Source organism: Gymnoscopelus braueri, assembly GCF_963280865.1.
Source record: "Gymnoscopelus braueri genome assembly, chromosome: 21".
Classification (NCBI taxonomy): Eukaryota; Metazoa; Chordata; class Actinopteri; order Myctophiformes; family Myctophidae; genus Gymnoscopelus; species Gymnoscopelus braueri.
In genome coordinates this window covers 11106850-11133928 of record NC_137623.1, presented here as the reverse complement: position 1 = coordinate 11133928, position 27079 = coordinate 11106850, and the positions used below count along the sequence as shown (strand labels likewise).

Sequence of the window (27079 nt, the reverse complement as noted above, 5' to 3'; positions counted from 1 at the left end):
CACACACACACACACACACACACACACACACACACACACACACACACACACACACACACACACACACACACACACACACACACACACACACACACACACACACACACAGCAGAAACAGTGGCACACACATACAGTACACAAATGAGCACAAAGACACATGCGCAAACAAATATGCATTTGTGTATTCCAAGATGCAAGTGCTCAGAAACATGGTCCTGACGCACTGCAATGCACGCGCGCACGCACACACACGAGGGGTAAGTAGCTTTGCTTCAGTGAAATATTCCACCATCTGCTGTCCTGGTTCAGAGCAGAGGAATTAATGGTTGTATGCAGGCACAACATTGCCCCATGTCCCTGTCTACTCCAATCCCACGGAAGAGGAGCTGAGCCCGGCTGCTGTGTGGACTCAGGCGCAACAATAGCCTAACGCAGCAATAATGTAATGCAACAATAATGTAATGCAACAATAAATAATGTAACGCAACAATAATGTAATGCAACAATAATGTAATGCAACAATAAATAATGTAATGCAACAATAATGTAATGCAATAATAAATAATGTAATGCAACAATAATGTAATGTAATGTAACAATAATGTAGTGCAACAATAAATAATGTAACGCAACAATAAATAATGTAATGTAACAATAATGTAATGCAACAATAAATAATGTAATGCAACAATAATGTAATGCAATAATAAATAATGTAATGCAACAATAATGTAATGCAACAATAAATAATGTAACGCAACAATAATGTAATGCAACAATAATGTAATGCAACAATAAATAATAATGTTCTACAAACTCACGACATCTACAAGCTCACGACTTCTAAAAGCTCACGACTTCTACAAGCTCACGACTACAAGCTCACGACGGCCTAATACATATTAATTTGGTGGTCCTTGACATTAAAAAAGTTTGAGAGCCACTGATTTGAGGAACTTTGATGAAATATAATGATTTGCTCAATCATTCATGAAATAGACAGCGGCTTGAGCTTTTAAAACCGCTCAACACCACTTTGACATTTACAATCCAGATATATCGAAGTGCAAGTCTGACTGACAGTGAGCCACCAGAACACTAATGAGGCAAAGCTAGCCAGCAGCATACTGCCAGGGTGATCTCTGGACAAAATGAATACCCTGACCTGATACCTGTGATAGTGTGTGTGTGCGTGTGTGTGTGCGGATGAGGCTAACAAGTTGTTCTGCCTTCACGTTGACACCAGTCAAGCACCTGCTCCCACCTAACCCCACTTCTCTAACCTGATCATCATTTCTGATCCACAGTGTGTGCGCGCGCGTGTGTGTGTGTGTGTGTGTGTGTGTGTGTGTGTGTGTGTGTGTGTGTGTGTGTGCAGGGGCGCCGATGACGTGGGGGCGTCGGGGCTAGCGCCCCCACAGTCAATTGGTCAGCCCCCTCATGAATCTCAGATGTCAGGCTCAAACTTACAGTACCATTACTATTACCATTACTATAGCGGGGCGCAGATAGGTGTTAACGCGCCGTTGACACCTAGAACAATTGCCCAGACAGAGAAACGGCTCGCGGCGGGGGGGGGCGGGGCTATTGCGGCTCGAAAAATCGAACACAACTTGTTTAGACCAGGGGGACTCGGCACCAAGCGTCATGTGAACCATGGCTATGGCTGTGTGCTAAACATGTTCTGCAGGTTTTGGCTCTGCCGTCTGCCCTTATTGAAATGAAGGGTCGCTATGCTGTGTCCCTCGACTCCCTCGTCCTGTGTGCACTAACAGTCACTCACTGCATGCACTGAATACCAGTGGTGGAAAAAGTACTAAAATGTTTTACTTAAACAAAAGTATAAATTCTGCGGTGTAAAAATACTCTATTACAAGTAAAAGTAAGGTATTCAAAATGTACTTGAGTAAAAGTAGAAAAGTATTGGTATCAAAATGTATTTAAAGTACCAAAAGTAAAAGTACTCATTATGCAGAAGGTCCCATTTCACAAGTTTTCAAACGTGTAAAATGTATACAAATTCTTTGAAAATAGCAGATCTACAAGCTCACAACGCATCGCAAATCTGCTATTTTCAAATTGCCAAAGTATATATACTGTATAAGTGGTTTTGTAATAATAATAATCAAAATCTACAAAGTAACTATAGTAAATAAAGTTATCAAATAATTGTAGTGGAGTAAAAGTACAATATTTGTCTATATGTAGTGGAGTAGAAGTAACTATAGGCTACTACTAAAATAAGTACTTTTATTTAAGTAAAACATTTGAGGATGGGACACACTGAAGGATGGGTAGAGTGTTGTTAATGTTGTTTTATGGTCATTTAATGAATTATTTAAACAAAAAAAATCTCGCGCGCTTCGCGCGCCTATATGCCCGCGACGCAGTGGGTGGAAGGGGGGGGGGGGGGGGGGGGGGCGCGAGTGGTGGTCAAGTTCAGCCCCCATGGTCGCGCACAAAAGTCAGCGCCCCTGTGTGTGTGTGTGTGTGTGTGTGTGTGTGTGTGTGTGTGTGTGTGTGTGTGTGTGTGTGTGTGTGTGTGTGTGTGTGTGTGTATGTGTGTGTGTGTGTGTGTGTGCGTGTGCGTGTGCGTGTGCATGTGCATGCGTACATTCGTGTGTGTGTGTGTGTGTGTGTGTGTGTGTGTAATGTACTGTAATGAGTGTCTGTATGTAACATGAGAGTTGCTCAGTGAAGCCCAGATGCTATTCAGCCAAGGTAACAATATATAGCTAGACTTAAGGTTTGCAGGTTACTCATTCCACATTACTGCTGATTTATTACTATTCTGTGAACCATACACCTTTTAATTTGTAATATAGTCTCTGCTCCACCCTGAGCCACTTAAGGCTAATAGAATGATCCGGGAGAAGGTGTGTTCTGGGATGGAATTTTAGGATTACGTTTTTTGTAGAAAACAAAATGACATTGAACAAGAGCCCCTGCCAATATTTCAAGAGCACTTCCATTTATAAACATGTAAATTCTGGCAAGATATGTTACTTTTTGGTTAACCTTCGCGAGTTTGTTGTCTATTATGTCTAATAAGAAAGTAACTACTTCCTTGGCTGTAACTTCAAAGTCACCTTCTGCAATCAGGAGACTTCTTTAGTTTTGCGTAAGACTCAAAGAGAATAGACTGCCAATATGGAGGGACAACTTTTTGATCTTGAGGAGCAAGAAGTAATTTTTTTTACCTGATTTATTGTGATGAGAGACTAGGAGAGCTGAATCATCAGCAAAAAGGAAGAGTTTACAATCGTAGGCTGACTTCATGTCATTATCATATAATAAAAAGAAAAGTGGTTGTGCTGATTTACATCCACAACTAATGTTCCATCCTTCCCAGGTAAGACCTCACCCACTTTAAGTAAGCACCATTAAAATCCAAAGCCAAAGTTGGCTTTTGAAAGTTGTCAGCACCCTTAATGGACAATTCCAACATGTGTAAACCTTTGGATGAACAGAAGTCCATGATCCACACGTTCGAGTGTAGACCTGCTGTTCTGTGTTTATCTTGTAGACCACCCAGGGTAGAGATCTGTGCTACAGAAAATCCATGCTGTTGCTGATGCCTCTGCTGGATGAAGCTGAATAAAAAGATCTACCTGTAATCACATGTTAAACAGCAGCTTGTGAAAGCCATTATCCTGACGCTGCAGCATTGACAGGCCGGTCACAACACACCAGCCGTCACAGACAAGGATCTGCTAAACACTGGGGTAGTGTCAAAAGTCCTATACTTTTAGGCACTACTGGTTGGTTCGACGTGTGCTCAAAAACTGAATTTCAAACTGTCCGTTGAGTTCAACAAAAAGGGTTTATACTCCGTCACTGTCAGCATATACAAAATAATAAATACAATTAAACTTAAACGCACGGGAATATAGCCCAACAGCCCTCTCAAGCACAGTCAAAAACTGTGTGCCTCTGCCACAAGCAACACCTGCGTTTGATTGCAGACCCTGTACCAAGTACCTAGGCAACCTTGGCCTTGACCGTGCCCGGCAGACGCAGTGACATCATAGAAAAGAAACAGAAATCATATGGCTCTTACAACTGGTCTATAGTGTATCGTCGCTGGTGGGGAGAAACCATGTATGCCCAAACCTTCCTTCCTTTTTTATTATTATTTAAAAAATAGTGAAAATAGCCGGTAGAACTCACGATGCGCCGCAGAGCTTGTAGATCTGCTATTTTCACTACTTTTGTGCAACACTCTTGCGGTAGGGAATGAAGTAGGGAATTCATTTTATAATTAATAATTACTTTTAGAATTGTACTATGATAGATAAATTAAAAGTAAAAAGTACACGGGGTTACTTGGGGACTCAGTCAGTGCCTTGGACCACTCAAATTAACTGTGGAATGTTTGTGGACCAGCTGCCCACTGCTCATTGGCCAGAGGCTAGTGAGTGTTGGCAGCTCTATGGGAAGCTGTCAGACCCTCTGAGTTGCACTCATGCAATGTCTATGTTAGTTATGTGAATAAGGTTAGCGCACATTTGCATTTATCATGCATGCACACATGCATCCTGAACATCCTAAATACACACACACACACACACACACACACACACACACACACACACACACACACACACACACACACACACACACACACACACACACACACACACACACACACACACACACACACACACACACACACACACACTACTGCAAATGTCACCATGTATGTTGTTCCATACATAGAGAGAGACATTCAAATCTCAGCTCGGCTAAGCTCAGCCACCCCTTTCGGCTGTTCGTAACCTCCACGAGTATCTCTAGGGTTATTTTTAGCAGGGGGAAAAAAAGCAACTTTATGAAAAAAAGGGGGGGGGGAAGCAAGGCTGGGGGGGGGGGGGGTTGTTATCTGCGAAACGTGCAGATGTCAAGACACATTTAAAGGCAGATATGGCTAAGTTGTATTTAAGGGCAACTACTTTGGGGGGACGGGGGAAGTCACGGAGGTTCTAAAATCTGAAAACCTGAAAAAATTGGACCCTAGCCCTCTTGTAAGGGGGTCCCTGCCACGAAATACTTTCAGACGGGGGTCCGTGAGCAATTGCAAAGTTTGAGAACCACACTGGTCTACATGATAATGTTCTACTCACGTCACACACACACTGCTGCAAAAGACCTCACACCTTTTGTTGTTTTGCTGTGCAAATGTATGAATTCTGGATGCGACTGCATTTTATAGCTTTGACTTTCAACCACCAATGTGGAGCATGTCGAGATTTTCAAAAATTTTGAAAATTGTCTCCGCTGTCTGCCTGCTGTCTGATAAATGGTCTAGAGGCAGACAGGCTTTTCAATTCAGCTCCTTAAAAGCTCTCATGTAAGAAATTGTGGCTTGTCCTCATGGGAGCATTTGGGAAAAGGTATTTGGTTGCTAGCGGGCAGAATCGTTGTATTTCCATATTTCATCTTTTAATGGGTTGTTTTTTCATAAATAAATACTCTATTTTGCTGCAATGTCTGCAGTGAGGAACCAGAAAAAAGCACACGCACGCACGCACACACACACACACACACACACACACACACACACACACACACACACACACACGCACACGCACACAACATTGAACACCATGGTGCAGTGTGTGGCCAAGAATACCAAACAGAGAAGTCCTTGATAATACAAAAGAGGCTTCATGTCCAATGGATCCATCAACAGATCTCCTACCGTACGACCGTACTTCTGTTTGTTTGTTGTCAGATCAAACAAACTGCTCATTAGCTGAACCTCTGCAGAGTACTGAGGCTGCACACCCCATGGCAGTGTGTGTGTGTGTGTGTGTGTGTGTGTGTGTGTGTGTGTGTGTGTGTGTGTGTGTGTGTGTGTGTGTGTGTGTGTGTGTGTGTGTGTGTTATGCAACCCAGAAGAAGAGTGTATTTGCTTGAATAAGTCACAATATAGATGTAATGTATTGTAAGTGTAAATGCATGTGTGTGTGGGGTGGGGGGCTGCATTGGTGCATGATCAGGGTCAGCCATCTGAGCCATGCAACACAGAGGTGACAGGTGTGTGTGTGTGTGTGTGTGTGTGTGCGCGTGTGCGTGTGCGTGTGCGTGTGTGTGTGTGCAGTGTTAACTCAGAGTATGAAAATGAACAGAAATACAATGTAAGTTATGGCTCGCTGTCTTAACTGCACAGGAAAATGCTTGAAGTGGTTTCTCACGAGGTTGGCCAACAATATTGAGCAGATTTCATTTGGTGGATCAGATTTTAAAGCAGTGGCCAAACACTTGTACCAAGTAGAATTACAATACTGTAGAACACTCATAATCACAGATTGTTCATTGATTGAGGTGTTCTTTCCAGGATAACATTTGGTCTACCATTACACCCACCCTAAAGCCCCAAAGGAAGTTACTTGATGCTGTGCAAATCTGTGTACATTATTACCCAGGGCATGAAAACCATGTTGTGATTGATCGAAAAAAGACAGACCGCCCTATGGACACATTCGGTTGCAGTTCTTTTCCAGGCTTTTCTCCTCATGAGGTAAGAAAAGACTGGGAACAAGGTGACCCCTAGTCCATAAATCTGAACCAAGACGGGGGGGGGTTAGGCGGCCAAGGGAGGATGGGGAAGGTGGGAAAGGTAGTGATGGGGGTAAAGGGGATAAAAATGTACGTTGGGAATGCATTTTGTGAATTTGAATCCAAGTAAAGGAAGTCCTTTTGCACACCTGTTTAGTAGGACAGGTGCATACGAGTAGGAGTGAACAGCCAAGGGATAGGAGGGGGAAAAAAATCCCGGTTTTCACTTGCAGCAGTTTATTGAAGAGAACACAGCATTTCAGTTGAACCAATCTGGGAACCCAGCGCCAAATGAAAAGGAAAAACAGTGCCCTCTGCTGTTTTTGACTATCTCAGTTGGCTCTGGGAGGAAGAAAACGTAGCACCCGTGCGCAAGGAAACCAGGGTTTTGGTCTGCCTTCAGCACATCACTTCCGGTGGTGCGACTATGTTTTCATTCCCACTAACAATATTTCTACACGGAACACTAACACCACTTCTCCCAGAGAACATGGATCGTTTTGGTTATAAGCCCACTTGTTTCTATGATGAAAGAGCAAGTTAAAATGTGAATATCTTTCCGTGGTTTTGTCTGCTCCGCGGACGCTATTGTTAAATTAGTTTCGGTTGGTTTCGAGAGGGGAAGGATCGACGGACACGTGAATCCCGCCCACTACATTTGATTGGGTAAAGCGCGGCCTGCTTCCTGATCTGAAGGCACGCCCACTTGTAGCCCAGTGCGCACACGTTATGACGAACCTCCCCGACAGATTCAAACGCAGAGCAGAATCTGTTCTTGAGAGATTACAGTTGAACTGACCTTCATCTGTTATCTGATACCTGATGGCAATATGATGTACTGTAGATAAGAGATGTAGATAGAGATAGAGATAGAGATAGATAGAGCCGTTTTGGACGCAAGGTGTTTCGGGGGGATCTGTGGAGGTTGCCGGTGTTCGGTTTTGAAACTCGCTGCTCCTGGGCTGTTCTGTTCTTTGGGATTACTTACTCCTGCTTTGACTCTGGCACACTTGCCCAAACTTTCCCATGCTGAAAGTTGCACCCCCCTATTGCGAAATTGTAAAAAGTTGCTATTTGTATATACAAGAGGTGCACCACCATATGTTTTGTGGTTTTCACTCATCGGTCTTTCTAACAGCCATCTGGCCAATTTGTTATTTTCTATAACAATGCTAATTTCCACAATGAGTTATAGTTAATTATTCCCAAATTTGAATGTTTAATCTATCTTAGACACTTTGACTATCCCAATGTCATAGCATTCATGGCATTAGTTCCAGTCGATGTCACATGATATTAGTCATCACATTAGTTCCTGTACTGCCACTCTAACAACTACAACAGAAAAATGTGAGAGGCAGATATGAAAGGATTTTTTTTAAATAATTGAGACTATTATAATAATAATACACCCCAGAACACTCAGCCCTAATTCTCCTTTCATTATTGTATTTATTTTTCAACCAGAGAATAATGAAATAAGGATGATTCATATCTGGTCATCACCGGTGTATCCATTCAAGAGGAAAATTGCCACTGATGCTGCGGCTTGCGCTTCACATAAAAACACTTAGCCAATTATTTTGTTCCCCTTTTTCTCCCCAATTTAGTCATTATGCCAATTATTTCCTCCACACACACATTTCTGTGTTGTCACTGCTGTCGTATCCCACTGGCTCACCTGCCAGTGAGGAGCCCCTACCGGGAGGACGTAGAGCCTTCGTCCTACTCCTCCCGCCCAACACTCCCCACTGCCAGGCAGTGGTGGAAAAAGTACTCAAATGTTTTACTTAAGTAAAAGTATCAATACTGCAATGCAGAAGTACTCTGTTACAAGTAAAAGTCTGGAATTAAAAATTTACTTGAGTAAAAGTACAAAAGTATTGGCATCAAAATGTACTTAAAGTACCAAAAGTAAAAGTACTAAAATGTTTGAAAATAGCAGATCTACAAGCTCACAACGCGTCGCGATGCGACGCGTTGTGAGCTTGTAGATCTGCTATTTTCAAATAGCCTAGGTATAAAATAGGGCTAAAGTGGTTAATGTATGTTTCATAATATCATAATTTATATCTGAAAAGTAACTAGTAACTAAAGTTTTCAAATAATTGTAGTGGAGTAAAAGTACAATATTTGCCTCTGAGATGTAGTGGAGTAGAAGTAAAAGTATTGGAAATTGGAAATACTCAAGTAAAGTACAAATACCTCAAAATTGTACTTAAGTACAGTACTTAGTTACTTTACACCACTGCTGCCAGGTGACCGCCACCAGCCCCTAGGAGTACGTGCAATGACCATTATCACCCTCCCCGCCCGAAAACGGGCCAATTGTGTTCGTGTACACGTACAAGGCCGGATGCACCACGGTGGATTCAAACCCACAACCTCCGTGGTGGTGGGCAGGGACTTCACCACTGCGCCACCCGAGCGCCATGCTTAAGACTTTTTTTTAATCAAATTGGAGAGAGATAGAGAGAGGCCTGCTTTGTTCTAGCCGAAATAAATAATTGTTTGTATCTATTGACTGTGAACTAAAACAAATCACAAATAATATGATGGTGGTAGTCCTTTGGTGTCAATTTAAGCCTCTGGCTAATCCAGAAGCTTGGATGTGTGAAGTGTGAATCTCACACACACACACACACACACACACGCACACACGCACACGCACACGCACACACACACACACACTTTCTAATACTGCATTATTAAAAAGGTATTAAACAGACAAGCTACAGTATTAGATCCAAAATACCAGCCAATCCAGCGTGGATCAGTGCGGCTCACAGGGTGTCTCCGACACCTTCTGTTTGGAAAATAAATCGAGTCCTGAAATTTGAATGTCATTGCTGTTGGGCAGAAACCTTGTATCTCCATATTCGCATTTTTTAAAATGTTTACAAGAGTAGTGGAAATAGCAGATCTACAAGCTCACAACGCGTCGCGATGCGATCGATCTACAGAGCTTACAGATAGTCTATTTTCACTACTAATTCTATTTTTTTTATAATAATGAAACAAGAAACGGTTATGGACATATGAGGTTTCCAACCGACAGCGACAATGTATTCTATTAGTTGTTGGTCGAATGTCTTAGATCAGGATTAAGAGTAAGGGATGGGCATGAGAGAAAAAACAGCAGCGCTGTGTTTGCCTGTTGGCATCAACATATTGATCATGCTCAAACTTTATGAAATATTGAGCATGTTTGCAGAGGCTCTGTGGTAAGGACCACTCTCCTCACAATAAGCCATTTTTTATTACATATCAACAAAGTAATTTAATTGCAATATTCAAGCATTTATGCTTTGAGACACACATACAGGTATTCCGGGGGGCATGGCTGTCCAAATACGCCATCTGAAATCTGCAAAACACAGGTAGAGTATCAGCATTGAGTTTGTGCGTTTGTGATAGATTTTTCTGTCCTAGTGCAAAACTATGGTTGAGTAATGTGCAGGGACCTGCAACAACCACCATCTTATTCACCCAAATATTCATTTTTCAAGCTCCAGAGCCACAAAAAAAGAGGCAAATCCACACAAGCAGGACCGGTTCTAGGCTGATCAGCTCTCTGGCGAGATTCCTCTGATGCGCCCCCGCACGCGTGCGGCGGTCCCGCAAAATTTTCCGGGTTTTGGGCGGATTATGATACGTTTTTGGTTTTGGTTTTAGGGTTAGGGTTAGGGTTAGGTTAGGGTTATGTTATTTAATTCTGATTTTACCGATTTATTATCATTATACATTTTTTTTCCCGACTTTTTTTTCCGCCTCTCCAAACTGCCGCTCTAGGCGGCCGCCTAGGTCGCCTGTATGGACGCGCCGGCCCTGCACACAAGTAGCACCTCAAACACACTCACGTGATGTCGATTCTGTTCTATTTACACATACTAGGCCAATGACGTCACTGTAGGTAAAATGATTATGCTTGGCGGCATGGAATGCCACAGGCAGGAAGAGCAACAGACAACCCCCCATGGTAGTACAGAACAGAGCAGAGTTAACCCATTAAGACCGGGAACGCATCTGTTAAACCAGTTAAACCATTATTTTACACTTTGGCTATTCAAAAATAGCAGATCTACAAGCTCATACAAGCGCGGCAGTGAGGGCCACGCTATGAGCTTAGATCTGCTATTTTCTTTGAAAAATCGTGAAATTTTTTGCAAATCTTTGAATATATATAATATATATATTCAAAGATGTGCACACATTTTCACGATATTTAAAGTGAAAATTTGTAACTCAAATCTTTGCTTTGAAAAATCTAAAGTTTGAGAACCACTGATATAGAAACATATGTTTTTCAAAAAAAAAAATAGGATTTAGAAGACATTTGTAGAATCCCCCAGAAGCAAAGATTTGAGTTACAAATGTTTGCTTTAAAAAAAGATATATTCAAATACCTTTTCAAGATAATACAAAAAAAAGCAGATCTACAAGCTCATAGCGCAGCACTCGGTGCCGCGCCATGAGCTTGTAGATCTGCTATTTTTGACAGATGCGTTCCCGCCCGGTCTTAATGGGTTAACAATGACACCAGACAATGACATTGATCCAATAAGACCAGCATAAAAAGGAGGAGCCGACAGCTGAGCGTCCGCTGATAGTGGTGGGGCTTGGCAGGAATCAGCTGAGCACATGGGCGAGGAAAGGCTCCACTCTCGTGTTCTGCCAGAACTAAGGCTCTGCTCTACTTAGCCGTTTTATAGCTGCATTAATTGTTTAAGAGGAGATATGAAATATTAATTGCTGCTCTTCTCTCTTTTATGAGTAAAAAAAGAGAGACCGAAGGAGATGGTTAAGGCTTCCTGTATCGTTGCTGATTATTTCATTAAGTGCGGTACGAAAAAGACTTGTTAAAGTCATGTTAAAGACATAGACCGGGGAGAGAGAGACGGAGACAGAGATAGACAGAGAGTGGGACCAAGACAAAAGCAAACACGGTGGCTTTTAAAGGGCAACGAACAAGCAAAGTTGCCCTTTATGTCACTTTGTTTACCGAGAGGCTAGAGAGAGCGGGTCAGGAGGGAGAGAGAGAGAAATGGGGTGAGAGAGAAGGTAGGGGGGGCAATGGATTAAAAGAGAAAGAGAGGGAAGGCACGGAGGATGAAAGCACAACATAAGATGAGATGAAATAAACCTTTATATTCAGATGTCATACAATGTGTGAATGAACGACGCACACTCAATGTGTGAGGACTATAATACATATTATGCGTGCATTAGAGCAAAAACGATTTGCCCTTGTGGATAATAAAGACATCTAATCTAATGTAATCTAAAAAGCTGCCTGGCACAACACTTGGATTTCTCGCCGACCCTTTTCTCCATGCAGTGCTCTGACGGTTTCCATTAAAACAACAAAGAAGAAGCATACAGTATTTCCACAGAAAACAGCCAGACCCCAATCTCTCCCTTTCCATCTCTATGCCTCTCCTCCCCTCTAACTCCCACCAACCTCCTCACCACAGCCTTCTCCTTTAATATTCATCAGAAGAATCAGGAGAAAAGGCATCTCTCTCTCTCTCTCTCTCTCTCTCTCTCTCTCTGGCTTTGTCTGTAAGTCTCCATGCACTCTCATGTTATCTGTGTTTTCCTTCATCTATATACACTGTATCTCTGCTGCTATCTTACGGCTTTATCCGGTTTTTGTCTTTAAATCTCGTTTTCTCCCCATCGGTCCCTTGTATTTCTTGCTCTCTCTTCTCTCCATCTTCTAACCCAGGAGGAACTTGAAATATAAATGCAGCAATAAGACATTACACAGAGCATAGCACACACGCAGGCACGCATGCACGCACGCACGCCACGCACACACAAACATTGATCTACAACACTAGGAAAGGCTTCAGAGTTGCCTCCAATTAAGTTTCCTAAATCTGCTCTCTCTCTCTCTCTCTACGAGAGACCACTTTTCTCTAAGCTTTCAAACTCAAAAGATGTGCATAATATCTATCCATCCAGGCTGCTGGTATATACGGGCTGTAGAAAAACAAACAAACATGAGACTCACATTTTACACCGCAAGCACTTTAGCAGTGATTCATGTGGGGCGATGTGCAATATTGATGGAGCTTCGCCCGCTGTTCATCTGCTGTGTGTGTGTGTGTGTGTGTGTGTGTGTGTGTGTGTGTGTGTGTGTGTGTGTGTGTGTGTGTGTGTGTGTGTGTGTGTGTGTGTGTGTGTGTGTGTGTGTGTGTGTGTGTGTGTGTGTGTGTGTGTGTGTGTGTCTTTTGAAGAGGGCGCCATGTGATCAGGGGATGCCACCACGCATTACGTCTAAACTACAAACTACGGGAATCCAGGCCACTTGAATAAAAGATGGTGTGGTGTGTGGACTCGAGCCAGCCGCAGAAGGAGATACATAAGTGAAGGATAATGCAATTATCAATGGCTCAATGGCTTTTTACAATGGTATTATGCTCTGTCTTACTGACTTATCTTTGTGTTCACATCTGCTAGTTTCCAAGTATTTACACTGCTGGATTTGTTTTTGGCAGTGTTTGGAAGCACCCTGCTACGGTTGCATTGGGAGCTGAACGCAAGAATATCTGTCCTCGGGCTTAGTTTGGTGTTAACGCTGGGATCGGCATGCGTCAGCGGCAGCACCTGGAACCTGGAACATGTTCAATGCTAATCTGCTTCACTTCTCTTGACTTGATGTGCTGGCTATGGACCATTTGGCACTATAATGGGTTTGTAGACATGCTTCAAAGCTTTGAAGCAAGCAGAAGACACAATTACTGCTCTTCCAGTTTGTGTGTGTGTGCCAATTTTGCCCCTTTTTCTCCCTATTTAGTCATTATGCCAATTCCCAATTTCCCCATATACACTTGGGTAGTCTTGTCACCGCTGACCCCTCTTATGTTGATATTCCACCTGGTTGGTCATAGGGATGGCATTTAAACCACATGCCTCCTCCGATACACGTGGCATGGCCTGCCGCTTCTTTTCACCTGCCAGTGAGGAGCTTCCAGTGCAGGACGTATAGCGTGTGCGGCGAGGAACACCATATTCCTTCACAGTTCAACCCTCCCTGCTGACATGCACCCTTGACCAACCTGTTGGAGTCACCGGTGCAGCGACAAATGTCACCCTCTCCGCCCCCCCAAGTCTGAGGCACCACCTCAGGTGGTGGTGGAAAAAGTACTCAAATATTTTACTTGAGTAAAAGTATCAATTCTGCCATATAGAAGTACTGTTATAAGTCAAAGTCTGGAATAAAAATTTTACATGAGTAAAAGTACAAAAGTATTGGTATCAAAATGTACTTACAGTACCAAAAGTAAAAGTACTAAAATGTTTGAAAATAGCAGATCTACAAGCTCACAACGCGTCGCGATGCGACGCGTTGTGAGCTTGTAGATCGGCTATTTTCAAATAGCCTATGTACTGTATAAAATAGGGCAAAACTGGTTAATGTATGAATGATTTATATCTGCAAAGTAACTATAACTAAAGTTTTCAAATAATTGTAGTGGATAAAAAGTACAATATTTTCCTCTGAGATGTAGTGGAGCAGATGTAAAAGTACTGAAATACTCCAATAAAGTAAAAATACCCCAAAATTATACTTTACTTGAGTAAATTTACTTAGTTACTTTACACCACTGGTGTTAGGGCAGGAACTTTACCCTGCGCAACCTGAGCTGCATTTTTGAACCAGGGACCAGAGTCTGAACTACGCTCGACACTAAGTTGTCCTTTAACTTCCTTCATTGCACCATGGACGTTCCCCAGAGAGGTCAAAGGGTAGCACAGTGTTGTACTGTAAATGGTGGATGAATGGATGAATAGTCAAGCATTGGTGTTATGCTATGGCTGGGTGAACTTACTGTCTACATGATGACCGCTTGGCCTAACAATTATTATCCTCTCATTCCCCCCCTCTGATACCCAGGTGGAGACACGCATTGCTGCTTGTCTGGCTGACATCTCGGAGTGGATGTCGACAAACCACCTGAAGCTCAACCTGGACAAGACCGAGCTGATGTTCCTCCCGGGGAAGGGCTGTCCGCACCGAGACATGGCCATCACCATTGATAATGCTGTGGTGACCTCAACTCGGACTGCGAAGAATCTGGGTGTGACCCTGGACGATCAACTGACGTTCTCGGCAAACATCGCATCAGTGACGAGGTCCTGCAGATTCCTGCTCTACAACATCAGGAGGATTCGCCCCTTCCTCACGGAGAAGGCAGCCCAGGTGCTCATCCAGGCTCTCGTCATCTCCCGCCTGGACTACTGCAACTCCCTCCTTGCTGGTGCTCCGGCATCTGCTATCAAACCCCTGGAGCTTGTTCAGAAAGCTGCGGCTCGTCTGGTGTTCAACCGCCCCAAGTTCTCCCACACAACCATCCTTCTCCGCTCTCTACACTGGCTCCCCGTAGCGGCTCGCATCCAGTTCAAAACCCTGGTGCTAGCCTATAGGGCAGTGAAAGGAACAGCTCCTTCCTACCTCCGGGCTATGGTCGATGCCTACACCCCTGCCCGACCACTTCGGTCTGCCACCTCGGGGCGACTGATTGCCTCGTCACTCAAGGGTCCTTCTGGCCGATCCACACGGTCACGACTCTTTTCTGTTCTGGCCCCACAGTGGTGGAATGAACTTCCCACTGATGTTAGGACAGCAGAGTCACTGCCCATATTTCGCCGCAGGCTGAAAACTCACCTCTTCAGGAAACACTACCCTTCCTCTCTGCCTGACCTACTTGTTGTTAACTAGTTGTACGAACGCTTGTTTTCTATTGCTGTATTGTTTATTGGATTCTTGGATTGTTTTTTGGATCTTGTTTAGTCGATTCACTTATTTGTTTTAGCTCATGCTCATTTGATTTAGCTATTTTGTCTCATCTGTTTAAGGAAATAGGTAGCTGATATATTGCACTTTTACCTTAGCGCTAGGTATACTCTTGGTTGCTTGTTTTTGCAGATAATGCACTAAAGACTTCTGGTGATTAGTAGTTTTCGTTCCCTACCTATGTTGAATACACTTATTGTAAGTCGCTTTGGATAAAAGCGTCTGCTAAATGACTGTAATGTAATGTAATGTAATGTATCAGGATTGCTGGGCATGAACTCTGTTTATAATCCATTAGGACCGGGAACGCATCTGTGTCATTTTAAGATCTCTTTGGCTATTCGAAAAATAGCAGATCTACAAGCTCATGAGCTTGTAGATCTGCAAAATTTGTGCACAACTTTGAAAATATATAATGTATGTTTAAAAGCAAAAAAAATTAACTCCAATCTGTGCTTCTGGGGGACAACATATTTGGAGATGGGGGTCCACGGCCAAATGCATATCATTTGTTAGGATTTAGAAAACATTTTTAGATATGTATCTCAAAATGTTTTCTTCCAGGGACCCCCCCATGAAGCACATATGTATTAGTTACAAATGTTCGCTTTGATATATACGTTCAAAGATTTGCACACATTTTCAAGATTTAGAAAAAATAGCAGATCTACAAGCTCATAGCGTGGCACTCGGTGCCACGCTATGAGCTTGTATATCTACTATTTTTGACCCGGACTGAATGGGTTAATGTGCTTGCAGCTGTTTTTTTGTGAATCAGACAGAGACAATAATCACTGTATGAAACGCTAATGTGTGTTAGCATTAGCATGACTGCAGCAGACATTCTGGATAACATGCACTTTGTTGAGAGTTTTGTATGTGGTCTCTGTTTGGTTCACTGGCTTGTCGACAGACACATGTGTTTTTGTGTTTTATATTGTTTTATATTGTTTTATGTTTCTTTTATTATTTCGGTTGTTTTATGTTTCTTAGCTCATATTAGTGTATCTATTTTAGAATGTTTTGTGCAGCACTTTGGTAACCCTGTGTCTGTAAAACGTGTTATACAGTGTAACGTCTCTGTTGGGGTGTAAACCTCACGTGTCCAAAACTGTGTTCATTTCACGATTCAAATTCAAAAGTAGCAGATCTACAAGCTCAAAACGCGTCGCTTCGCGCCGCGTTTCGCGCCGCGTTTCGAGCTTGTGGATCTGCTACTTTTGATGCTTTTGTGTGACGCTGTAGTATGATTTTGTAAGGCGTTAATTTACGAAAAAACACAAAACGTTATCATAGAACATGTTGATAAGAGGTTTCTACCCGACAGCGACTATAAATAAAGTGGATTGGATTGGATGTTGCTGGTGCTATTACACATGCATGCATTCACATGTAATGGGGGAGTTACATCTCTGTCCCACAATACACACACACACACACACACACACACACACACACACACACACACACACACACACACACACACACACACACACACACACACACACACACACACACACACACACACACACACACACACACACACACACACACACACACACACACGTCGGCAAACGCGACAGGCCCCGTTGATTAGGGCTGGGCTCTGGCACATTTTTCTTATTAATGGACCGGGCTCAGGTCGGACGAAGGCTAATTGAACTTCTCTCCTTTCACTGACAATGAAAAGAGAGAAGTTCAATGAGCCCACGTTACGTTACGTTAGTCACTCATCGTCTCATCTTTGAAGCCTGAGGAGTTAGGAGTGAGATGGTGTTGGTTGGTGTGGATGTGACTCACAGCATGGCATGCAACGTTAAATAAACAGTGAATGAGGCTCATATAAGGATCATTATAATACAAGTAGGCTATGCCCTGCCCTCACAGTCCAATGTTTGACACATCATTCTACAGTGGCTTTATTCTTTATGCTTCTCTGTAATGAGTTGCTATTAATATTTGTGAGCATCGTTGTTGGTGGCATTTCGGTTATTTGCTGCTGGATCACGTAACTTGGCTTTATTCTTTTGTCTACCGCATGCCATGGGCATTCTACTTACTGTGCGCTTCTTTGTAATGGACAATCGCAATTCATGTTATTTGTGAGCATTGTTGTTGGTGGCATTTCAGTTATTTGCTGCTGGATCACGTAACTTGGCTCCATTCTCTAGACTCCCGCGTGCGATTGTGTCTCTGTAATGAGCCGGGACTCCACTAATTAGCCTATTAATATCTGAGCATTTTGTCTGTGGTATTTCGTCGGTGGCAGTTAATACGTTTCATTAAAGTTCATGGAACAGGCTAGTCTGTCTGTGTTTGGGTGAGCGTGAGTGAGTGAGCGCACATCTGACAGTTGGGCCTTGCTCGCATCAGAGAAAGCTCACATCAGAGAGAGCTGTAATTCATTTGGTGTCGGGCTGCGGGTAGGGCTGCGGCTGATAAATTGCAATGACCCATGTCGGGTTTGGGGCTGGGCTCCAACACCACACAGGCCAGGAGTTTTGTGTCCGTGCATGGCTCTAACACACACACGCACGCACACACACACACACACACACACACACACACACACACACACACACACACACACACACACACACACACACACACCCCCCCCCCCCCCCCCCTTTGGTTCCTATGGGACTGCTACATGGGTTCGTCTTCAATGTGTTCCAGCCCACTGCTTCAGTGACCTCCACTGTAATTCACAGTTCATTATCCAATCCACTCATAAACACTTTTCACCCTTATCTATTATAGAACGTGTGTGTTTGCAGTGTGTGTGTGTGTGTGTGTGTGTGTGTGTGTGTGTGTGCGTGCGTGTGCAGAGCACGTGTGTGTGTGTCAGGGAAACAGTTCAATATGACAACCAATATACAGTATGATGCAATACACTCTTGCAATGTGAGGCGCAGTTCACAGGAGATCAAAGATCACAGGAGTCTAATAATAAACCCTCTTCATTAAGTGGTATATAGTGGAGCCCGGTAGCTTTGGGACGTTTTTTTTTTATCCACACTCGCTAAACACGAACATGACAGACAATTGAAAAGATGAAAGGTTTGACTCTATTCGTACACCATTAGCCTCGGATACTCCCAGGAATAGCAACATCTTGGTCGCTCTTTGATCAGTATCAGTAGTGGGCATACATTAACCAATTAGGACCTGGAACGCATCTGTGTCGTTTTTTGATTTGAGCTAAAAAGCATTATTTTACACTTTGGCTATTTTTGGAAAATTGTGAAAATGTGTGCAAATCATGTATTATTTTAAAGCGAACATTTTTAACTGCAATCTTTGCCTCTAGGGCTCCCTGGAATCAAAATATTTTGAGATGGAGGGTCCACGGCCAAATACATATCATTTTGGGGGTCCTTGACAATTATGAAAAATTATGAGAACCACTTATATAGAAACATATACGCTTTTTAGAAGACATTTGTAGAATCTGCCTCAGGTCTTAATGGGTTAATAGCATTACTTCTCTGAATAATTCACACATAGTCCTCACTGCTGAGCCGGTCATAAACCCAGACAGGGTGATTAGAACCCGACACGAAGCGTTTTTATCACCCTCATAGCAGCAGACCAAATTGTGTATGCATTCTGTATATTGCTACAGAACAGTACGTAAAATAAAACCAATCAAATTTGTTAAAAGGAAAAACATTGCTCTAAATGTAGAACTGTATCAAAATGGCATTCTCTCACGTTAGCGCCATGTATTAGCCTTAAATCCAAGATATGCCTTTATTTAGTATTTTCTATGTGAATTAACAAAACAAATTCTTTGCAACTTTCACAACTCACTGTCTCAAGTACAGAATCTCTCTACCTCCCTCTCTCTCTCTACGTACCTCCTCTTCTTCCAAGAGCTGAGGATCAGCGTTGCCAGATTTTGCGTGAGAAATAAACAACCAAGTCTATGAAAACACTTTTTGATTTGAGCTAGAAAGCATTATTTTACACTTGGCTATTCAAAAATATTTTTGAAAAATCGTGAACATGTGTGCAAATCTTTGAATTTATATATATATACATTTGTAACTCAAATCTTTGCTTCTGGGGGTCCCTGGAACAAAACATTTTGAGATGGGGGTCGGCGGCCAAATACATATAATTTTGGGGGTCCTTGACATGAAAAAGTTTGTGCACCACTGATATAGAAACATCGTTTTTTTTCAGAATACTGTTGGGATTTACAGTAGAAGACATTTGTAGAATCGGCTTCAGGTCTTAATGGGTTAAACCTATATGCACCGCAACAACCCCCAACTACCAATAATTTACAAGCAACTTCACAGAAAAACAAGCCCAAAGTCACTTATAATGAGCAGACATGGCAAACGCCGATAGGGCTCCCAGTATGGCGGTCGGTTGACAGTGTCAGGTGCATACAGTATTAAGTCTTCTCTGAGCGTATCTCAATCCCAGCCGAGCCGAGCGGAACCGAGCCGGGCCGGGAAATCGCACACGCAGATAAAGATCGAAGTGTGATTATGTCCAGCTTTTGCTCAATCAATTTCAACACCTCAACTTCAGCTGCCAGCCGCCAGATAACGAGGCATAGATTTGCACACGCACGTGCACACACACACGCACACACACACACACACACACACACACACCTGTCAGAGCAGGCAGAGAGAGAGAGCGCGGCATGCCAGCCCTAATCGCTTCAGGTATACGCTGTACATGATGATGTGTAGGAGGGACGAGTTCTACCTCTTCACTCTACCAATCTCTCCCCTCTCCATCCCTCCCTCTCATCCCTCACTACCTCTCCTCTCCATCCCTCCCTCTCCTTATCCCCCAATATCATCCCTCACTCCCTCTGCTCTCCTTCTCCTCTCCATCCCTACCTCCTTCCTTCTCCTCTCCATCCCTCCCTCTCCTACCCCCCCATCTCATCCCTCACTCCAACTTCTCTCCATCCCTCCCCACTCCTATCCCCCCTCTCATCCCTCACTCCCTCTGCGTCACTCACTCACTCTCTCCTCTCCATCCCTCCCTCTCCAATCCCCCTCTCATCCCTCATTCCCTCTCTCCTCCATTCCTTCCTCCCTCCCTCTCCATCCCTCCCCATTTTTCTCTCCGTCCCTCCCCTCCTCCCCTCCTCCCCTCTCTCATCCGTTCTTTCTGAAGTATAGGTTTGTTTGCTTCCACAAATGTTTGAGCATTGCTTGCACATGATGTGCCTGTCTTTATGCCTCTCTCTCTCTCTCTCTCTCTCTCTCTCTCTCTCTCTCTCTCTCTCTCTCTCTCTCTCTCTCTCTCTCTCTCTCTCTCTCTCTCTCTCTCTCTCTCTCTCTCTCTCTCTCTCTCTCTCTCTCTCTCTCTCTCTCTGCCCCCCCCGCAGGCAGGCAAAAAAATATTCCATCTAACTCTACCCTGCATCCATCAACAACAATCTCTATCAATATTGTACATGTGCTTTGCTGTAGGAAATACAGTGAGTAGTATGAACAGAGACAGTTTCTACACACCAGACATGCTGTAATCAAGCCAAGTATTCTGGGGAAAAAAAGAAGGCATTTTTTGTAGTTGTTGCCTACAGGGGACCATTTGTACCACAATTCAATAATTCAATAAACAAACACTAAATAAATAAAACAACAATTGAATGACAAGCACCATCTAGCTCTTGCCTAGGACTACTGAACAGCTATAGGCCAGCCTTGGTTGTTGACACTCCAAAGAACATTGGGAGAAAAAAAACTCACACCAAGGGTCTGTGTGGGTGGATTCTCTATTTCATTGGTTCAAAGGGAAAACGTGCCTCCATAGCAGAGTCCTATTTCTGGGATGGCTAAACTCTTGTGTAACTTGTACCTCTGGCAGCCGGCATATCTAAAACTAAGAGTCCTCTCAGGTGTCAAGCAAAGCCTGAGTTTAAAAGGTGTGTAGGAGGGGAGAGAGAGAGAGAGAGCCAGAGAGAGACACACACAGAGAGAATTTTGTACCTGTCTGACTGTCAAAACATGCCTAACCAATTTGTAGACCAATGATCTACAATTTGAAAGATGACAAAGTATGAAGCGTAGGCTATACTTATTACCAGTAATTCTAATTAGAGCAGCAGATTGTTGTGTAAGATTGTTGAAATGTTATGTTAGTTAATCAAAGGTAGATAAACTTACATATGATGATGAAGTAGGCAGCAGTATATTTTCTGTTACAGTATATTTCACAGTGAAGTAGCTTTTCTCTCAGCACTAAAAAATGAACGGAGGAGAGCGTGTAAAATCAATGTACTTTAATCATGTCTATTGCAAATTTTAGGGCAAGTATGATATTGACAAACAAACAGCGGTCCATAAATAGTGACTGAACACATTAATCAGTCACAATTAGTATACCCAACACACGTGTATGTGCCTGAGCATCACACTGATCGGAACATGAGAATAACGCAGGAACAAGCAACTAACATACAGTATTAGGGATCGCACATAAAAATAAAGAAAATATGGTCAGTAAAAGTAAAAAAAAGAAAGAAAGGAAAGGGGACGAAAATATGTAAATAATATAACTGCAAAAAGGAAACCGCCTTAAGAAAACACATAAAGTCGATATCCTCATTTAGACCAGAGGGACTGAGAGCAATAGGGAGTGGATCCAAATGTTTCCGTTGATTTAATTTCATTAGCAGATCTCCACCTCTGGTTAAGGGTTTGACGTGTTCAATACCTATGATACGTAAAAGAGTGTCATTGCTCTTGTGAACATCCTTAAAATGCCTGGCTATAGGGTAATCTAGATTGTTGGTACGGATGGCATATTTCTGCTCTGCAAGGCGATCCCTAAGACGGTGTTAAGTTCTCCCCACATAGAAAACACCAGGGCAAGGGCAGATAAGTCGTAATGACAACGGTGGTATTATAATAAATAAAATCATTGACCTTTTTTGCGGGTTGGGCAGTTCATGCATTCAAATGAACCGATTGGCCTTCTAAGCCAAGATTCCTTTTCACAGTGGGAGCTCTTTGAAAAGAAATCAAGGCAGGCTCTGGGAACACTCGTCGGAGGATAGGATCACTATCAATGATGCCCTGGTTGCTTTTAATAATACGGCTGATATGGTTAGAAGCAGTGCTATATTGCGTCAAAAATAAGGTATTTTTGATGGCGACCCTTGATAATGATCCTACCCTGCGACGAGTGTTCCCAGCCTCCCTTTATTTGATTGAATAGACATGATTAAAGTACATTTATTTTACTCCTTCTCCTACGTTCATTTTTGAGTGCTCGTATATTTTCTTCTTTTTCAAGTCATGATCCACGTTGATCCTAGAAGCACTAATCTACGATTAACTTTATTTAACTCAATTTTTTTGATCTCCTTTGAGCACCTGGTTTATCTCTTTCTCTAGCTTTTTTCTCCCTCAAGTAGCGCTCATGAATCTCAATACGTTTGGAGACGTCAGTGTTAGATGTACTCTCTTAGAGACTCACACTCATGTCATCATGGCTCATGCACTAAGATGAAGACCAGTTTTCGTTTGTTCCTATGTTATAGGATAGTTAGGCTATTGTGCTGCATGTTCCCACGATTTTTAAAGTCCCTGTCCACATGTCCCCTGGTGTGGTTTAAACCCGCAGAAAAATCATAATTTTTCTGCAATCTGCAAGTCATTTTCTCCCCCCTAAAAGGAGATGTATTGTATCTCTTTCTTTGCTCTACATTTGCCCTCATTAATATTCCTTAATCTATGGCAGGGACGGACTGGGAACAGAAAGTGGCCCTAGCATTTTGTGAAATTTTGCGCGATTTAATGCGTGCGCACACACACACACACACACACACACACACACACACACACACACACACACACACACACACACACACACACAGTGAGATCTCTGGCACTCAAAGTAATCTGTTTTAATAAAACGCTGGCACCCGTTGTGTTAAAAAGGTAGGCCTGATGGCCTGGATCTGGGCTGGTATGTACCTGCTATATGTACCTGCCTGGGTAACTGCGGGTTGCTGCTACAGTCACAGGTTGACTTGTCGGTTTATATCACTATTAGAGCCCTGCACGGGCCGAAAATGTGGACCCTAGCCCGACCATGGCCCATAGAATTCAACCCAGCCCGATAGGTGCCGCAATTTTACAGCTCGAACCCGGCCAGAAGCCTGACACCTTTTTATTTATTTATAATTATTACTTAATTATTTTCGTGCATATGCTTTCAGTGGTGCGCGCAGCAGCTGCACTCTCAGCTGCACTCTCAGCTGCGCTCAGATAAAAACAAACCCACAATCGACACGTCGCCCTAAATGAGACGTGCCTGATGATTTACTGTTGTATACAAGGACATGTTTCCATTTTCTGCACTGTGCTAAACCAACTGGCTCGTTTCTAGTAGTGATTAAATCAAACTGCTTCCAAGCCACAGATTTTCCTGCAGTATGTGTGACTGCTTGGAGCTCCCTGTTATCCAACTTTTCGTTTATCTTCTGGCTGTGTGGTGTTGTTGTCACGTGACTACTACTAAGCAGCGTGCATCAGGCAGCAGCTGTAGGCTTGGAGGCTAGCTATAGCGCACATGCTGAGACATGCCCACAATGGTCGAGGGTGAAATTCACTGCACAAAAATGTTTACCTTATTAATATACTGGGGTCTGTGAGTCCGAGCCTGGCCCTGGGCCCGATGGTCAAATACAGAAATGGCCTGAGCTGGGCCCTGGTCGGGTCTTGACGGGCCCGCAGGGCTCCAATCACTATTAGCTGCAGCAAACGTGTGTAATTTCTTTAGCACTTTGCACTTTTATTTTATTTTCTCTCAACTTCTGTGCACCCCCTTTGCGCTTTTTTGTCGCCATCTCCATGTTTGTAATGATCTAGTTGGTTAAATTAATACCTGGATATCGCAACCGTGATGCGCTATGGGGAATTTCTGCCGGAGGTGTATGGAGGTTTTCCCTTTCTAGCGATAGGCTGTGTCTAGAGATTTCAGAGGTGCTTGTACCTGGAAGTTACCTTGTGTCTTATCCAAACTACCAGAGAAACGGCGAAACGGCGGCTGTTCGGCTGTAGTATGCATTGGGCTTTAGCCTGAACTCTTACTGTGATTGTAATGACGCAGACACTCACAGGAAGTGCTATGGAAATGATAATGTATTTCTTCTTTCATTTTGATAAAAATTTGTTCTGGAAATGTAAAATAAGCAATGAACAGATGTTGTCGTGACATGTGGCATACTGTAGGCACCTTTCCTGTTAAAGGATTTATAAAAGTAAAGTTTTCTCGGCTTTATGTTGTATTCCTGTTGTTTTTTAAAACACAAGCCACATTCAAACGGCCATAGCTCTAGAACAGAGGATTGCGACCGGACAATCTTTTTTCTCCCTATACTACCAGACCCCCCCGTGCGTGCGTGTAATGAGCCGGTCTCCGTGAGGACGGAGGTCACAGAGAATATTCCATGATTTTTCAAAAGGGACAGTAAAATCGCCGTTTTCGCTGGCAAGGGGACCGGAGACGGATGAATGAATGAATGAATTCCTGGCAGTGAATGAGTTAAGGGGTCAACGGTAAATATTCAGTTTGAACTACAAGCACAACGTAATTCAATGCCAGTGTTGTTGTGTGACTCTCTCTCTCGCTAACAATGGCTGACGCAGAAATCTGTGGCTCCAATATTTAGCCACACACACTAGATCTTCCGCTGGTCAATCTGATGTTATGCAAAGTGACACTCAGTTTAGCCTGGAGCACCGCAGAGCAAATAACAAACCAACAGCAGCACGGAGGGTCTCTGAACGCTGAAGCGAAAGAATCATCCAGACTCCTGTTATACTGTTCCTCGCAAAGGGGATACGCAGATTACGCCCCAATGGCTTTGAAACGCTTTGACATTTGGTAGCCCTTCTACTTCAGATAACAGAATTAGAGAACCTTTCTACACGCTTAATGAAGTGGTGGTTGCACTGTGCGTGAAACAGATAAACATTTGCTCCATTATGTGCGCCTCTGAAAGAGTTCATACAGTATTTGGCCCCTAAAAGTGGAACTGTTGGCCATGTGTTTGTCGTACCGCCGCTGTCAGGCAGAAACCTTGTATCTCCATAATTCACCATTCATGTTGTTTCATTAATTAATGCCCTATTCTATACTATGTTGTGTCGTACTATGCAGTGGCGTATGGTGAATTCTAACGTTGACCGGGCCAGAATCTTAACCACCCAGGGTCACGCAACAACGGCTGATAAGTCTATTGAGAATTACCGAGCCATTCCGGGTGGAAAACGGTGTTTTAGGACGACGGTTCTTCTTCTATTACATTTTTGAATGGAGAGAGGTGCGCGTCTCTGCGCAATGGCGAGAAGGACGGCCGATGTTTCCTTTTTGCTTGATATTGTTTGATGGCGATACAATCATGACAGATACACATGAAAGAAGAGTAGACCCTTCACAGCTAATAGAGAATTTTTAATTTTAAGAATCGGTTCAGAATTGAATGAGTATGGCTATAGTTAAAGGTGAAGCTCTTTCTGCTATAAATATGCATCCATGCGTTCTGGGCGCCTGTCGGCGGCCAAACCGGTTTTCAAATGGTCCTCATTTACAATTCGGCCGATTGCAAATGAGCCTCATTTGAAAACAAAGGCGACTTGCTGTGGTTGGCTACAACAGAAGAGGGTGAGGGGCTGCTAATGTTGTTATGTTGATTTTTAGTTTTTTTCCCCTGGCGGATGGTTTACAGACTGGGCCACGTTGGCCCCAATGACCGTACGCCTCTGGTACTATGTTGTGACACATACATAGTATGTGTCACGCAAAAGTTGCGAAAATAGCATATCTGCAAACTTGATCTGCTATTTTCACTTCTTTTTTTGCCCAAAATAGGTACACCAATTCTATCTAAGGTATTATAAATATTTAAACAATGAAAAGTATTAACTTAGTAATATAGAACTAAATAATAACTACAGTATATTGGATCCATTAGAACACAGGTTCTTTTTTTTTCCATTTCCTGAAAAGTAACATGCAGTTTTGGACATAAAAGGTTTCCACACGACAGCGACAACATACATTTTCAATCAAGACCGCAAAGTCTTCGTCCCATTCCGTCTCATAAGCAAGACTCAAGTATGAAACGGACGCAAAAACCACCGCTTCATGATCCCTCATCACAAGCATGTTCAGCGCGCGTTAACCAAGGTTGCATGTGGCACTATATATGTGCGCAGACACACAGAAACACACTCTTCATATCCATTAAAGCCTAATCCAGTGTACTTCCCAGCTCTCTCCCTCGTACACTTATCCAACCCTCTCCCGCGGCATCACATTCTACTCATTTTAATCCACTTTGTTCTCTTTTTTTCTCCGCTACACCCTGGCTCACCTCTCTCTCCTCTCTCTCCTCGGTGGGACTGTGGGGCTTTTCCTTCGCCTCCCAGTCGCTGTTGCGTCGGGCGCGCCGCGGGGCGCCCGGGCGCGGCATCAGGACGGCCGGGCAGCAGGTCGTCGGGTTGTTGCGGTCGATGTTGTGGTTGTTGTCAGCGGCGGTGGCGGCAGCAGCGGTGGTGGCGGCGTCTTGGGAAACAACGGTCAGTTGGCGCAGGAGGACATTGAGGAGCAGCTTCAGGGAGAGCGGCAAGACCATGGTCCTCAGCAGCAGCCTCGCCACCGCCTCGGGGTTTCAGGGTCGAGCCCTGGGGGGGCCCCTCTGGCAGCCCTACTGCGGCCCCTCTC

The 27079-nt window shown here is 43.4% G+C and overlaps 1 protein-coding gene across 1 annotated transcript in view; it reads right to left on the bottom strand.

Annotated features, from left to right (window-relative positions):
• kcnh2b (potassium voltage-gated channel, subfamily H (eag-related), member 2b) overlaps positions 1–27079 on the bottom strand; it is a gene marked incomplete at its 5' end in the record, with an annotated part of 298481 nt that overhangs the window by 26539 nt on the left and 244863 nt on the right. The gene's annotated exons all lie outside the window — the stretch shown is intronic.